The sequence below is a fragment of the Ailuropoda melanoleuca genome, chromosome 10 (assembly GCF_002007445.2).
Source record: "Ailuropoda melanoleuca isolate Jingjing chromosome 10, ASM200744v2, whole genome shotgun sequence".
In the NCBI taxonomy this organism is placed as follows: domain Eukaryota; kingdom Metazoa; phylum Chordata; class Mammalia; order Carnivora; family Ursidae; genus Ailuropoda; species Ailuropoda melanoleuca.
The window spans coordinates 84,875,585-84,890,228 of record NC_048227.1 but is presented as its reverse complement, the minus strand read 5'-3'; the positions used below and the strand labels follow the sequence as shown (position 1 = coordinate 84,890,228).

General features: G+C 42.7%; 1 pseudogene; it reads left to right on the top strand.

Moving 5' to 3' along the window:
* The first annotated feature begins 3,724 nt into the window (after positions 1–3,724).
* Positions 3,725–4,393, top strand: LOC117804002 (annotated as a pseudogene).
* Positions 4,394–14,644: the final 10,251 nt, after the last annotated feature.

The window sequence follows — 14,644 nt, the reverse complement described above, 5'->3', positions numbered from 1 at the left end:
TTCTGAGTATATTTTACATTTATCTTTGACAGATGTCACTTGGTGATCATTTCAGTCTTTTAAAATCATCCCCAATCTGATATTGTCATTTGCAGTATTTAGGGTCTCTCATGCTCTGTGTCACCTGCAAGTTGGCTAAGCATACTTGCTATATCTTTACAAAACACAGCTAATGATGTGTGAGTAACAATGTAGTTAACATTTACTGAGGACTTTGTAAGTGCCAAGAGTGGTGCTGTGCACTCCAGCACTCTACATACATATCCTCATCGACACCCAGGACTGACTGGATCCAGCGCCCACACTCACCTTACTAGACTGCCTTCCACAATGTGGAAATACATTCATGTACATGGGTGTACACACATGCACGCACACATACACACAGAACAACACTAGAAAACCTCTTCCACAGAGACATCAGTTATGAACCTACATGTTGCACACTGTCATTCAATCACAATTGTCCTTGCTTCCAAGACAATGTTTTTATCACTTTCACAAGATTTTCCTGAGAGTTCTTGTCAAATCTCTTGCTGAAGCACATATTCACAATATCTGTTAACACTGCCCCTAACTACCTAACAACCTATTAAGAAATATAATGAGATCAATCTACCCTGATTTTTTCTGACTCTGGGGACTATCTAATGGTCATTCCTCACTTAGTAATTCACTCAGTCAAGGACACACTCCCCTGTCCATCAAGAAGAATTTAAAAACTGAGACATTAATGAAAATTTTGTTTCAGCAAACTGTCTAGCTTGTCAAACAGCAATAGAGATGCATTTAAAGTTCAGAGAAAAGAAAAGTATGGAATAAAAATCAAGACTTCAAGGAGAACATTTTTTTTAAAGATTCATTTATTTATTTGAGGAGGGGAGGGACAGCAGGAGAGGGAGTGAGAGAATCCTTAAGCAGACTCCCTGCTGAGTACAGAGCCCAACATGGGGCTCAATCCCAGGATCCTGAGATCATGACCTGAGCCAAAACCAAGAGTTGGACACTCAACTGACTGAGCCACCCAGGCACCCCCAAACAGAACATTTTTTAAATGATCATATGTCTAATAGGGCATTAAATGAGATTTTTTTTGCCTGTTGCCCCAATTTCAACTAAAGGCCCAAGATGGAATACAAATGATAATGCACTCCCTGGTCTTGAATCTGGACGGTCTTTGCAGAACTTTCTTAAGAGGTGGCCTCAAACCCCCTTCAGGAGTCTGTCAACTGCCTATAGTCTACGTGTGAGAAAATAGCATGATAAAGAAAGGACACATGGGTGGGTGAGGATGTCTTGGCAGAGTTGTCAGACTGCTGTGCCATCTCTCTCCTCTCTACCACAGGTGGTAGTAGGAGAAGACATTAGAGGTGGGTAGAGAATGTCCATGAAGCATCTGAAGAGGTAGAAAGAAAATCAGGAGAGTGAACAGTCATGGAAACCAAGGGAAGGAACTGTTTCAGGGAGAAAGGGAGCAGGCAGCTACTGAGTGCCACTGTGAGGTTAAGCTAAGGAGCAAAGGCATTCCTCCTATTTAACAATAATGGGACACTGGCTTCCTTGATTAGAGCAATTTCCTCCCAGTGGTGAAGAGTGGAGGTGATATCGCTATAAGTGCTAATGACAGAAAATTCAGACAATTCTTTGAATTAGGCTGTGACAGGGGAGAGAGAGAAAGACTGCTCAGTGAAGGTAAATGTAAATTCCGGGGAAGAATGTTTAAGATTTTAAATTATCAGTATAAAGCCTTCCAGAGAAATCAACCTGCAGTTTTACACATGCTCCATGGAGATCCCATGCTGGAGTGTAGGGAAAGTGATGAGCTTTGAAGAGAGCTATGTATATACACCTAAATGGGTTTTTTTTTTTAAGATTTTATTTATTTATTTGAGGGAGAGAGCGTGAGCAAGAAAGAGAGAGCGCACGTGCACCCTTGAACAAGCGGGGGGAGGGGCAGAGGGAGAGAAAGAAGCAGGCCCACCTCCGCTAAGCAGGGAGTCTGATGCAGAACTCGATCCCAGGACTCTGGAATCATGACTTGAGCCAAAAGCAACTGCTTAACTGACTGAGCCACCCAGGTGCCCCACCTAAATGTTTTAATAATCTTTAAAACAGAGATCAACGTTCGTTTAAGTACTGCTGCATTAACCAAAATAAAAATAAAATAGAAAAGGAACTGGAGGATCATTCAAAGTTTGAAATTCCTGAAATGTCCAATTTATGCAACTGTGGAAGACTTTATCAAGGTTTCTGAGAAACCCGGGATTGTTTCAGCTAAACTAGAGGCACAATTTGCACCTGCAAAATGGTCCCGGGTGAGCCCAATGAAATAAAATATATAACCACATACACATGGATATCTTTGCCAATGAGGTTATTCATAAGTCAGTCTCAGGTTTCTAAACTGACCTGCGTAACTAGACAGATCTAAGAGACTTTCAAATGGAAATTTTACATAGTGTCATTTCAATCAAAAGAAAATAGTGAAATCAAGAATACATATCACTAGGGGGCACCTAGCTGGCTCAGTCGGTGGAGTGTGCCGCTCTTGATCTCAGGGTTGTGAGCTTGAGCCTCACATCGGATGCAGAGATGACTTAAAAATAAAATTTTAAAAAATAAAAGAATACGTATCACTGTTGGGAGAGGAAGTAATGTGCTATGGTGTGGGTCCTGTGGGGGTGGGGGCAGAGTACACATGAAGGGTTAACTCTCACTAAGTAGGAAGCATTTGATCTTCTCTGGGGCTGGTCTAAGGCCCCTCTCCAGGCTGGCCATCCAGTGTTTATCCCAAAGCGTTTCAGTTAGCTAGTTTGAGAAGGGGGTTGTGCTTTCCGGTTTCAATTCCTTCTTTCACAGGGCCAAACAAATAAATCAACCAAACCTTGAGGAGTCAACAGACAGGGAGATGTGGAAGAATCAGGATCGAGAATCTCTGAGGCAAAGGAAGGGAACAGACAGTAGTACATTAGAGAGGAAAAGAGCCAACCATTTAAAGATAAGAAAGAAGGAATAAAGTTACAGATGCTGTGAAGTTTGGGGACTTGGTAACAAGAAGTTGAAGGATTTATCATGTGTTGCCTTGAATTTCAATGTGAAGTCAAAGGCAAGGTCGTCCCCTGCGAACAGAGAGCCGGGGCAGGGGTGGTGGGAGGTGGTTTAAGAGAATAGAGAGATTTTTTTTTTTTTTTTTAAATAAAGCCTACCATGGAGTACATGGCAGGGAAACTAATTTAAGCACAAAATGGTAGAGCTGTTGAGACCTGGACAGAGACCAGGAAAGTGAAGTGCCCCCAAATGCACGGGTTAGGGGGGGGCTCTCCAGCAGCTGCCCAGGACGTGTGAGGCCCAGAGGAGGTGCTCTAGGAAATGCCAGCCAGGATACAAGGAGTAGCTAGGAGAATGTTAACAAAACAGGAATTGAAGCACTGGACCATGAGGTCTAGGCTGGATTGGAGTACCTATTACTCAGTAAATGCTTGTTAACAGAGAAAGAACACTGGAAACCCAATAATTATCCCTCTTCCCGCCAAACGTAATCGCCACACCCTCCTGACTTTATGTTGTAAATACTTCTCCGTTCTCTCCACTCCTCTCCACTTCTATGATCTCACCCAGTATCCCAGCATTTCCCACATTCACCACCACTCACGGCAATGAGAAATCTTTTCTTAAACACCTAAACGTGCCTTCTCAACTCAATGTCTTCCAGGAATAGGCCAAAATGACCAACTCAAAGGGGAAGAGCAGAGGCCCCGCTGATTGTTCTCCGGGCCTTTCAAAAAACGCGGAGTTGTTCCTTTGGCCACATACATGCGAGTCCACAAGAAAGGTGATCCGACAGACATCAAGGGAACGGGTACTGTTCAAAAGGCAAGGCCCCACAACTGTTAGCACAGCAAAACGGAAGTCTACAGCATTACCCAGCATGCTGTTGGCATCGTTGAAAACAGCAAGTTAAGGGCAAGACTCTGGCCAAGAGAATTAATGTGCTTATTGAGCATACAGAGCACTCTAAGAGCCAAGGTAGCTTCCAGACACATATGATGAGAAATGATCAGAAAAAGAAAGAGGCCAAAAAGAAAGCTACTTGGGTTCAACTTGGCGCAGTCTGCTCCACCAAGAGCAGCATGCTTCATGAGAACCGACCGAAAGGAGCCTGAGCGGCTGGAACCCATTTGCTCTGAATTCACAGCACAATAGGTGTTCAAAACAAAACAACCCCAAACTCTGAACTGTTGAAAAAGAAAAACAAAACCCTAGCTTACCTTGCTTTTTCCTGCTCAGACTTCTTCAGTGCTGTGTGCGAAGCAGCTTCGCTGAAGATCAAGGTATTTCAACCACACAGCCGACGAGATGGTTTCCCATTTCTCCCACCCTACATACCCGCTAATCTGACATGCCCCGGTTCGTAAACGTCCCTCTCAAAGGTGCTGCCCAGATCCTACACAAGAGGGGACTGAACATGCAAGGAGGCTATCAGGGGAAACGCCTGGTTGAGAAAATGAAGGAGACGGAGGAGACTGGGGGAGCTGAGGGGCCAGAATGCGGTCAGACGCCCAGGGAAGGACGGACGGGAGCCGGGTGGGGGTGCTCCTGGACTTGCATGCAATCTCAGGAAGGTGGGGCAGGCTGCAGGGGAGTCCGTGAGCTCAAGGCGGCCTTGCAGGCATCCCGGGTCTCCTGGGAAGGCCCCGCCTTGATCACCACGCTGCGCTCAGCCACTGGCTGGGGGCAACCTGCGCGAGCAGGACTCAGCGCAAACGCGGCGAGGAATTTCAACTCATGGCAGCTGGGCCCTTGGTTTCTCTCCCTGTTACTGGAGGTCTGTGCAGCACATTCTTAGGACCGTCTTGGGCTAGTCTCAAATCTTTAATAAAGTGTCACAGGAGCTATAAACTCTGACCTTCGCCCACCACTCCAGCCTTACCCAACCCTGTTTTTGTTTTGTTTTTGCTCCAACTCTATCAGACTTCTCTCAAGTCCAGAATACACCATGCAACTCTTTATCACGGCTTTATGCATTCTGTATCCGCTAACGAGAAAGGTCATCCTGATTCCATCCACACCTTGGCTAAGCTATCTTCTTTACTCAGCCTTTACTCTTGTCTTCACTTCAACTCCTCTCCTCAACTCCCTTGCCGCTATCCCTCAGACTGGATTATGTGCCCCCTGACGCGCTGCCGTGACGCGCTGCCGTGACGGTCAGTCCTCCGATATAGAATAGGGCAGATGAGTAGGCAACTGTCTAGTGTCTGACTTTGCTGCCCTATGAAGGAGCTGCATGACAGGTGAACCCATCCATCTCACTCCCCACTGGACCCCCGGGGCCTAACCCATGGCCGATGCTCAAGAGATGCAATAAACCATCTCGAATGCCTGCCCAGTGAAAGGAGATCAGGTAGACGGTGGCCGCTAGCAGGAGATCAGGGCAATCACAGTCCTAGAGTGCCAGGTAAGGTTAAGGTTTAGGAGAAAACTTTAGTGCGCGACCTAAAGCAGGAGGATTAGAATAGAAAGTCAAATAAAATGGTCTATTTTGTAAAGAAAAGTTAAGGCAGAGATCATCCTAACAATGTGACCGTTTTGCTGAACTGAGTGTGAGTCTGGGCTATAACAATAGATATTTTTCAAACAACATGGCACCTGAAGGCTGTATCAGTCAGGGTTAAATTTAGCTGTGTGTAGCAGGGAAACTAAATTTGAAGCTCTAGCCATCAGGGATCCTAGCATGAAACAGATGGCACATTCAAAAGGGTTGCACAAGAACAAAATTTAAGGAAGGCACTATTACAGAGGTGTGGCTGGATTAAGGAAACCAATAAAGAATGGGTGGGGAAACTCCCTGGGGTTAGCAACAGCGGGAAGCCTTTACACCTCTGGCGGAAGGGACAGTGGAGGAATGGCGTTACTGGGGCCCATCAAGAACTAGAGCCAGGGAGAAGGGTCCACTGGGAGGGAGCTCTCACCACAAAAGAACAGAGCCTCCACTAGATCGGAAACAATGCAAGCAGGGCGGGAACAGAAAAAAAAAAAAAAATCATCGTTTTCTTCTCCCCATTGATCTGCCAAGTGCCTCAATTGGCCAAACCCAGCCAGAAGCCAAAGGGCAAGGGAGCCTCCTAGGGTACAGATCACGGAAGACAGAGTGGAGAATGGATGTGGGGGAGAGGGCTGCAAAAGGAAAATAACCAAGACAGAAGCTTATTGAGCTCACATTACAGCAGATCCTGATGTAGGTGCCCCAGGACTAAGATGCCAGCTCCATGGTCTTCAGGCACCCAGGCTCCCTCAAACTTTCTGATCCATCATCTTTAACAGTTTGCTTCCTTCCTTACATTCATGTCATGGTAAAGACGGCTTCTGGTGCTTCTGATAACCATTCTTATTCCAGGAAGGAAGAAGGAGAAAAGGGAGAAGGCCAAAAGGGGCCTTCCAGTTGAGCAGGGCCTCCCTGAAGGAGTTCCCCAGTAGCCAGCCCAAGACTTCCACAGATAGCTCATGAGCTACCCACAGCTGCAAGGGAGCCTGGAAAAGGTATGCAGGACTTTGGCTCCCAGAAGAAAATCATGGGCTTTTAGTAAAGAAAGGGCAGAATGAATATTCTAGGCCTTCCTTGGAACAATCATTGAACAATATTGCCAGAGACGTACTTACTGAGAGATGGTATGAATTTTCAGAAGAGAAAAACTTTTTTGCCTCATACAACAACTTTACCACCTAATATCTATTTAGGTTTCCCCAGGTTCCTGTGATTTATAATCTTCCTAAACCACAGAGACCATTTCTTTACATCTTCTTATTGACATAATTCTCAAGGAATATCTGTCAATTAGTGATCAGCTGATTGGATTCTAAACATATTTTGATGGCTGAGTTGACAAAATTTTCTAAACATTGGATATAGAATATGAAAAGGAAGAGTCCAGCATGATTCCAAGCATTTCGGTCTAAGCAACTGGAGTTGCCAGTGATTGAAATGGGAAGGAATGCAAGAAGAGCTGTGGGGGAAGATCAGGAACTCAGAGTCCAACATGTTAAACCTAAAATATCTAATACACGTTCTGCTGAGTTATGTTATTGTTCAAAATAATTCACTCCTTTTCCACTTGATGGAGTACACCTCCTTGTCACATTGACTTTGGTCTTGGCCACATGACTTGCTTTGGCCAGTAGAATGTGAGATGTGATATACGCCATGTTTAGAGGCATCAAAACTTTCCACCTGCCCTCTTGTTCCCGCTCTCTGCTCCAAGAGAATAGTTCAGGCCAGATAGAGGTGATGGCTTCAGCCGGTCTGAGGGGTCTGAGAATGAGAAGACAGGGAGAGAAGATCCATTTATGGGACAAAGAGAAGATGAACCCAATCCATAGCCTGGAGCAGAGATGCAGCTAAACAGCAAATCCATGAATAAGAAATAAATGTTTGTCAGTGTAAGCCACTGAAATTTGGGGGTTATATTCTTTGAAACTAGTGCAGTCTAGGGTTTAGGGGAAAAGTCCAGGCTAATATATCTGTAAAGCCATAAGACAGGATGAGATCACCAAGACAATGAGTATAGATGGAACAAAGAAGAGGTCAAAGGCCACACACTGGAGCGCTCCCTTGTTAAGAGATTGCAGAGATGAAGAAAAACCTGCTAAGGAGGGATTGAGAAGGAGCTAGCCAGTAAGGCAGGAGGAGAAACTGTAACACGCAGAGTCCTGGAAGAGCGAGTGATCACCATATTAAATGCTATTCACAATTTAAGTATGATGAGGACTGAGAGATGACCACTGGTTTTAACAAATGGAGGTCAATGTGAACTTCTCAATCGTTTCAATGGAAGCATCAAATGGAAACATCACTCTTTGTGATCATATTCACCTATTCATTCAAAAACTATTTCTTGAGTATCTACTATGTGACAAGCACTATTCTAGATATTTCGTACGTATATACCTGTGAAACAGACACCCCCCTCCTCCCCACTTCTCCCTCAAAAAAACAAAAACAAAAACAAAAACCCTGTGCCCTCTAGAAGCTAGGATTTTAGTGGGGAGAGACACATAAACAATAAGCATTATAAATGAGTCAGAAGGTGATAAATGCTATTTTAAAAATAGCGCAGGAAAAGGGAAATCAGGAATGCCTGAGGGGTTGCAATTTAAATAAAATGGTCAAGGTAGATTTCATAAAGGTGATATTTGATTTATAGATTTAAAGAGCTGATTCTCGGATCCAAGACTTTCTCCAGGATTTTACTTCCCTCAATGCCCTGTTTACAGCCCTCAGCTGGCATTAAGTAATCCAGTGCATCTACAAGACCTGTGACTCAAAGGCCATCTGAGATGTTAATTACTTGAATAAATAAACCAAGAGTAAAAATCAGGATTCAGTCTCCACTTACTTTGCCGTTACCATTAGAATAATCCAATTATTATTCTGAGCTATCAGAAACACCAAAGAAAAATTATTTCCTATTAAGTCTGATGATGGTTCATAAAGCATTACCAAGTCAAAAAATCCATCACTATTGGATTATTTAAAACCAAATTAAGTATATGCTTAGTGGCTCATAGAAGAGACTAAACTGAGCAGGGATGTTAAGAATGCCAGCTTAGGAAATTCCTTGACACAAACCTGAAATTAACCTTGGTGTTCACATGAGGCAGACAAGGACCAAACGAGGCCTCTTCTGTTCCTTCTCAGGGACATGGTTCTGTGACTGCTCACTTCAGGCTGTTAACATCTGAATGAACCATACTCACCCTTCATGAGCTCCTGATACACCTCCCTCCTAGGATAACCAAAAATGAATAATAAGTAACAAGGTCATTTCACACATTGTTACCAGTTTTAAATCATTTATTGAAATATATGGTACAGAGTAAGGGGCCGATCATCAGGCACCTATTCATTAACTGGAGAAGAAAGAGATTTGGTGAAAAGGTCTAGTCCAGCATGATCCCAGAGAACTTTCTCCAGTGATGGAAATGTTTTATAATTGGTGCTGTCCAGAATGGTAGCCACTAGCCACGTGTGGCTATTGAGAACTTGAGATATGGCTAGTGCAACTTAGGAAGTGGATTTTTAACTTAAAAATGTGTTAATTTAATTTGAATGGCCACATGTGGCTAGTGTCTACCGTACCGGATGGCCCAGTTCCAGAGGTCTTGATTCTAAACAATCCTTGTACTGTTTCCCTTTCTTTCCAGAAAGGACTTTTAAGGCGCCTTCTATTTCTGACATTCCTAATTTTTAAATCTTAACTATCTAAATAATCTTAAACATGATTACCTTTATTCTAAATGTGTAAAAGATGAAGTGATTTTTACCAATGGCCCAGAAAGAGGTCAGTTCTTATGACCCAGATATTTTCTTTACTTTTAATATTTTGATATTTGATTTTCCAAAAGGAATCCCCAAAGGAGCAGGCATCAAAAATGCAAAACATGGTATAATGTAGAGTACACTAGGTGAAAAGAAAAATTGTCTGAATTCTCCCATAGCTAGCTTCATTTATGCCTCTGACATGCAGTACTGCCAGTACATTCACTTAACATGTAACAGATAGCTAATGTGTAAGGCCCTGTGCTAGACATTATGAACACACAATGTCGAAAACACAGTCCCTGTCCTTAAGGAGAGCATAATCAATGGCATCTACATGGAATGCCATCATATAGTTTCCACAGCACAACAGCCTAGCAAGTTCTCCATACCCCACATCTGAGCAACTTCATGCCAACAAATCATCCTTGCTAAATGCTAACATTGCAATCGGTCAAAGCTCTGTTTTCATCTGGCTCTGCCCTTCCCACTACACACCTGCACCTCCCCACCACATCCCGCCACCAGCTGCAAAGACAGTATTGTCTTTGAAGAATTGAAAGCTTTCTTCCTTGACCCATATTAGAAATGTGACCTGGAAGCATATATATTTAAAATGAGCACATCTCCACAAGCCAAGAACTCCATTNCGAAAACACAGTCCCTGTCCTTAAGGAGAGCATAATCAATGGCATCTACATGGAATGCCATCATATAGTTTCTACAGCACAACAGCCTAGCAAGTTCTCCATACCCCACATCTGAGAAACTTCATGCCAACAAATCATCCTTGCTAAATGCTAACATTGCAATCGGTCAAAGCTCTGTTTTCATCTGGCTCTGCCCTTCCCACTACACACCTGCACCTCCCCACCACATCCCGCCACCAGCTGCAAAGACAGTATTGTCTTTGAAGAATTGAAAGCTTTCTTCCTTGACCCATATTAGAAATGTGACCTGGAAGCATATATATTTAAAATGAGCACATCTCCACAAGCCAAGAACTCCATTTACTTCATGACCTTTCTGATTTCCTTTCTTTTGGGTGTAGTAATAGATACTGAAAACTTCAGATTCATGTTCAGTATCTTGTCAACTGAACTTACGTATAAGCCAAGAAAACGAAAAGTGCCAAAGTACTTGCTCCAACCTCCAAATAGAGGCAGTTGTTNCTGGAAGCATATATATTTAAAATGAGCACATCTCCACAAGCCAAGAACTCCATTTACTTCATGACCTTTCTGATTTCCTTTCTTTTGGGTGTAGTAATAGATACTGAAAACTTCAGATTCATGTTTAGTATCTTGTCAACTGAACTTACTTATAAGCCAAGAAAACGAAAAGTGCCAAAGTACTTGCTCCAACCTCCAAATAGAGGCAGTTCTAATAACAAAACAAACCTCAACTTGATCATTTTAAACATTATTCTGGTTGGATAAAATCATCTTTTTTGAATTTTAAAACAGCAATTTTGAATAAGCTTAGATAATTTGCTAGAGATGTTTTCTTAAAGCTTTCAATAATGCAAATCTCAATATGCACATCAACTTCACGAGAAATCATAAAGTTTTCAGCAACAGAAACAGAATATGCCTATCACCTCTTCTGCAATGTTTTTACCCCCAAAACTGTAATAAAACATTAATACTTCTTACACTAGGCTTCACATAAATGCTTAATGTTAAATAATCCCAATTCCAAAAGAATAAGAACAACAGCCCATACCCCGCCTACACAGACAAGAGATTAAAGACATCTGGAGAAGGACTGAGATTCCAACACAATTCTTCAAAAAGCTCTTGCTTCTCTGCACACAATGTGCTACATATGCATTGATGAACCTGACAAAAATGTACATGACAGATATGCCAGGACTGAAATTTCTTTCAGACTTTTTTCAGTCTAATAAAAATCTTCTTAACCTAAAAACACAAACCTTGTAAGTCAAATGCTTTGTTAGAATTTCAATTAGTTCTTTTAAAAAGGATCTACATTTAAACTTTCATTTCAGTGTTAGGGTAGATCACCGACGAACACAGTAATTCTCAGCAAGAACTATTTTAGGTATATATAACCTCAAGGACTTTGTCACCTCTCATGGAATGATGACATTTCATGGAATGATGACACTTCAAAAGTAGAATTCAGTAAGAGTTTTTAGAAGATTTTCACGGCTATTGACAATCAGCCTTCTGAACGAATAGTCATACTTTTTAAGCAAAAAGTATGTGCACATAGTACATGCTCAATAAACAGTACATCTCAATACAAGCTGAATTGGCTAGCATTTAGCATGTCAAGGGTGACATGTGAAAGACTAATTCTAGGGACATAGTCACAGCTCTTTAACACCTGGGATCAAAGGCATCCGGGATAGATGCTACTGTTTTAAAGTACAACTGGGGCACCTGGGTGGCTCAGGAGGTTAAGTGTCCGACTCTTAATTTCAGCTGTCATGATCTCAGGGTCATGAGGTCGAGTCCCGCATCGGGCTCTGCATGCTCAGTGTGGAATCTGCTTTTCCCTCTCCCTCTGCTCCTCTCCCCTCCCACCTCCGCTTGTACTCTTGCTCGCATGCTCTCTCTCAAATAAATAAAAATCTTTAAAGTAGAATTAAATGGAATATCACCAACTTGTTCATTTTAATAAAATCTCATATCTATTTCTCACTGAAGAGCTTATAAACTCATTTAGCCCATTAATTCATTAAATCTTACTCTAAGAATATTAGAAAGTTGGTATTTGTATTTCCATGCTCTAACAGAAACCAGGATCCAAAAGATGAAGTGTTTTCGTGAGTGTAAGAGGCACGATTTCAACCTGGTCCTCCTGCCTCTGAGACCAGCACTGCTGCCAGCCACCGGCCCTGCTTGGCTGAGCGAACTCAGATGCTTGTCAGGGGTTCATGACCCTGCAGCATTTCAGAAGGTGCATCTTGCACCTAGATCCCCCACGTTGGATAGGGCCAGTAGAAGCAAACCCCCAACACTAAAGAGCATTATCCTTACTAGCAAAGAATGATCATGATCTGTTTCTATGACATTCCAAGCAAGGGTTATCATTTGCAAGTGGCATTCAGGGCACTAAGCCAGGATGGTGGTGCTTTCACCACACAGAGGGAGAAAGGTATCGTTTTCCATGGGAGGAAGAAGTAGGTTTTGGAGCGTAGGTCTCGGTGTGAAGCTATATCCAAGTGGGGAAAAACAAGTATGGCTTTCACAAAATTTCTAACCCACCCTCCTAAGTCAGATTGAATCTGTTTATTCATCCCACAACCTTCTCAACTGCCTTCTTACCTTGCTGCCTTGCTTTTGCACACACGCTGATTTTAAAATGTTCACAGCTGTTGAAAATGAGCGGCCTCCTGAACGAGGAAGGCTGCTCTCGGAAGCTGTTTTACGAGTCTAACACAAGGTCTGCATTTCCTCCACAGTATCAGAGAGCTAACTCCCCTAGTTTTCAGGAGCCCTTTAGTAAGAAGCCTCCAGGGAGCCTCCTTAGGGTTACCCACCTTGTGATACACAAGACCTTCAACCCTGTATGCTGCTGTGTTGAACCATTTTCCTCCTCTGTAAAATAAACAGTGTGAGTCAATCACTGGGGTCTTTCCTGCCCTACCATTCATACATACCATTATGTATGAAATAACATACATGACCATAATAAGGCACATTTGCAGCACTTACTACATGCCAGGGATTGCAGAGAGCCCTTTATCGACACTGTTTCACTTCAATAATACCCCTGGCCCCAGGTAGGGACTCTTAATAGTTACAGACGAGGAAAGGAAGCATTGAGAGCTTGAGCAGCAGACTCTCAACAGACGTTTGTTAGCCAATCCAACAAACGCACTGACGCTAACTCATGTCATAAAGCTGCACTGTGATGAACACCTGTGGCTTGTAGCCTCTCTGCATACAGTTCCCCCACCACCGCCCCCCGCCCCACACACAGTTGTGTGCTAAGCAAAAGTTAGTACATGTTTTTCCCAAACTTGTTTGTGCCGGTTATATTTGTCCCTGCAATAATGTAATTTAATAAAAATAGTACGTGCACCAATCACATATAATTATAAAAAGAAGGGGCGCCTGGGTAGCGCAGTCGTTAAGCATCCGCCTTTGGCTCAGGGCATGATCCTGGCGTTCCGGGATCGAGTCCCACATCAGGCTCCTCCGCTAGGAGCCTGCTTCTTCCTCTTCCACTCCCCTGCTGTGTTCCCTCTCTTGCTGGCTGTCTGTCACATAAATAAATAAAATCTTTAAAAAAAAATTATAAAAAGAAAATACCACTTCGATAACTCAGTAGGATGTTTGGAAATAAGGCAATTCACACACACACACACACACACACACACACACACACACACATTGTTGAATTAAATGTCAGAATAAAACAGTAAAAGATTAGGGGACAGAAATCCCAAAAGGGTAAAGAGTTGCTAGAGTTATGGTTTCTCACGTGTCTTTAAGTTCTTGTTCCATTTTAAAGAAAAGCAACGGGAAGTTCTTAGAGAATGCATCACAAAAGATTTTGCAGCCAGACAGCACGGTGTCATTATTGCAGGAATCACTCATGAAAACAAATGAACAGAATTTGTCATGAATGTGCATTCCCGATTTTAATTTAAATAAAATGTTTATGGCATAGGTCATGCCTTGGGGAGAGTATTTCTTCTGCTTTATAAAGGTATAATTAACATACAATAAATCACACATTTAAAGTATACAGTAAGTTTTAACAAATGGATCCACCTATGAAATCATCATCACAATCAAGATTATGTACACATCAGTCACCGACAAAAGTTTCCTCCCACCCCTTGGTCATCACTTTCTCTCTCCCCTTCCCATTAATATCCCTCAGCCCAGCCCCAGGCAACTACTGAGAGCACATTATAGATTTGTCTGCATTTTCTCAAGTTTTATATAAATGGAATCATAAGGTTTGTACTTTTTTCCCTCCGGCTTCTTTCGCTGCAGTGTAATTACTTTGAGATTCACCCATGTTGTTGCTGTTATCAATAGTTTGCTCCTTTTTTCTGCTGACTAGTATTCTACTGTATACATGCCCCACATTTTGTTCATCCATTCTCCTGCTGATGGACACTTGGGTTGTTTCTGTTTTGAGGCCATTACAAATAAAGCTGCTATAAACACCCATGAACAAGTCTTTGTGTGGACACACTTTCATTTCTCTTGGCTAAATACACAGAGTGGAATGACTGGGACATAGCATCGGCATGCTTTTTAGGAAGCTACAAGGCTGTTTGTCATCAGCAGCGAAGTAGAGTTTGGTATCTCACAGCATTGCCAGCAACTGGTATTCCTTCTA